The sequence below is a fragment of the Habropoda laboriosa genome, unplaced genomic scaffold, assembly GCF_001263275.1.
Source record: "Habropoda laboriosa isolate 0110345459 unplaced genomic scaffold, ASM126327v1 scaffold204, whole genome shotgun sequence".
Taxonomy (NCBI): domain Eukaryota; kingdom Metazoa; phylum Arthropoda; class Insecta; order Hymenoptera; family Apidae; genus Habropoda; species Habropoda laboriosa.
In genome coordinates, this window is record NW_017100385.1 from 1,151,706 (window position 1) to 1,151,943 (window position 238).

A 238-nucleotide genomic window follows, 5' to 3' on the forward strand; every position below is an offset into this window, starting at 1 on the left:
ATTAAGCATATAAATTTTACATTTAAAATGAATTACACAATAGTTAAACGTTATATAAATGAATAATATAAACGTAGGTTCGAACAGAAAAATATATAGATTCTTGAAGTGGCAACAAAGTGATAAACAGTGTGCAAAATTAAATATTGCAATTTACAGGCGCTGCGTTCGTAGCTGGTGCATGCAATAGAAATAGCACAACAAAATTTTCAGAAGCTGTTGGTATAGCTGAAGACTA

At 29.8% G+C, this 238-nt stretch overlaps 1 protein-coding gene across 1 annotated transcript in view; it reads left to right on the forward strand.

Annotated features, from left to right (window-relative positions):
- LOC108575013 overlaps positions 1-238 on the forward strand; it is a 4,092-nt gene that overhangs the window by 2,542 nt on the left and 1,312 nt on the right. The window lies entirely within an intron of this gene.